Here is a 1,696-nt window from a genome sequence, read left to right on the forward strand (position 1 = left end):
GGGGGGGTGGGCTGGTGTGGGTGTGGGTGTTGATGGGTGCTTAACTGATCACTTGTGCTGCCATCAAACTCCTCCTGGAAACTCTTTATGTCATGCATAAAATCACAGCAGAGCCCAGCAATGAAGCCCCCAATCACAGCCACAAGGACAGCTTGCACTTCCCAATTATAATCGTCCTAACCATAAGAAAAATCGGTGTAAAGTTTATAGGATTAAACCTATATTGTTTATATCAGAAACCATGGATTTCCCCCTTCTGTAAGGTCTTCACCAAATGTTCCTTAATTCCCATTGAAAAGAGTACCTCAATGTAACCTCCTTCCCCACAGCTTACAACCACCACCTCCCAGCAAAACAATGCTAGATTAAATGCTATTAAGAGTTGCGCTACTCATTCGCCTCCGGAAGCTCCCTGCACCCCCTGCAAAGAGGACAAATTATTCTTTGGTGGTTTAGCAGCCCAGAGGAGTACTCGCTTTAGGAGGGAAGGCGGCAGAGCAGGGAGGGAAGGCAAGGCTGCATTGGCATGAGTTAGTGTGTGAATGCATGCACACGCCTCGCCGGCCAGGCCTGGCGTCGGTATTTTCTGGCAGGTGAAGTTGAACATCCTTATCTCCTCCGGAAAACGGCGCTTCCATTCCACGTCAACGTGACTGGAAATCTTAATTTAAGAATCGAATGTATCCGCGGTACTTCTGGGGCTGGTCCAGTTTTGCCTCTTACTTCGCACCTCTGGTGTGTCAGGCTTTTTGCCCAGATGGCTCCACTGTTTAACCCTCAAAACTCGGTTTCCTGAGGCGAATTCTCAGCCAGGAAAACTTGCCCCGAACTGCACCTTCTTTTGTCGTTGTTTCTCTTCCCGAATCTCTCGTTTCTCCACCGGGTATGATCAAGCATCCCCCACACACCTTTTTCACCAAAGCCCAGAGCACAGAGGAAAGGGTCCCAGGGTCCCAGGGTCCCAGGGTCCCAGGGTCCCAGGGTCCCAGGGTCCCCGCGCCTCCGCAGCCCGCAGTGCTCCCGGGTGAAGCCGAGGCAGGGAGGCGAGCCAACAGCTCTGGACTTCACACCGCGCGCGCATAAGTACCGAGCAGTTGGCACACCGGGAACACACCTCTCACACGCATACACACGCACACGTGCGCTCCCAGGCCCCGCCAGTCCCTGGCTCTCCGAAGTTACCTCCGAGGCGGTCCCGGCGCCGGGCCCACACCGCCCCGCGGGTCTCGCGCTGGTCTCCAGCGATGGTCCGCACGGCCTCCAACGCCGCGCCTCGGAAGACTCCCGAACCAACCGGTCCCAGTCTCCTGGGCACCCCTGGCTTCGCACCTGGGGCCGGCACCACCGGAGCTAGGGTGGCTTCAGTCTCTGCAGCCCCGGCTCGGGGTCTGCCTTCACCTGCGCGGCGCCCACCAGCCTGCAGCCTGGGCTAGAGCCGGCGCACGGCGACTGAGGTGGGCGCTCCGGCTTCTCCTGGGCAGCGGGTAGCCAGTACCGGCTCTCATGGCGCTTGGGCTCACAGCGGCCCCGGGACTCGGCCTTTGTGTCTGGACCAGCGCCTCCACGTCACGGGCTTGAAAGCTATGAGCAGCTCGGGCCGGAAACCCAGCAGTGGAGAACCGGGCTGGGCTTCTCCATCTCCGCCCGCCCGGGCGCGCAGCGGCGGGCGCGCAGGCTCAGCAGGCGCCCCGGCGCG

The 1,696-nt window shown here is 59.1% G+C and overlaps 1 protein-coding gene across 1 annotated transcript in view; it reads right to left on the reverse strand.

The window, feature by feature from the left end:
* Positions 1–1,685, reverse strand: part of Minar1 (membrane integral NOTCH2 associated receptor 1) — a 38,124-nt gene extending 36,439 nt beyond the window's left edge. Inside the window, exon 1 of the mRNA XM_015480346.2 lies at positions 1,183–1,685. The gene's annotated coding sequence lies outside the window, so the exon portion shown is untranslated. The remainder of the gene's footprint in view (positions 1–1,182) is intronic.
* Between the last annotated feature and the right edge of the window lie 11 nt (positions 1,686–1,696).

Source organism: Marmota marmota, unplaced genomic scaffold (assembly GCF_001458135.2).
Source record: "Marmota marmota marmota unplaced genomic scaffold, marMar, whole genome shotgun sequence".
Classification (NCBI taxonomy): Eukaryota; Metazoa; Chordata; class Mammalia; order Rodentia; family Sciuridae; genus Marmota; species Marmota marmota.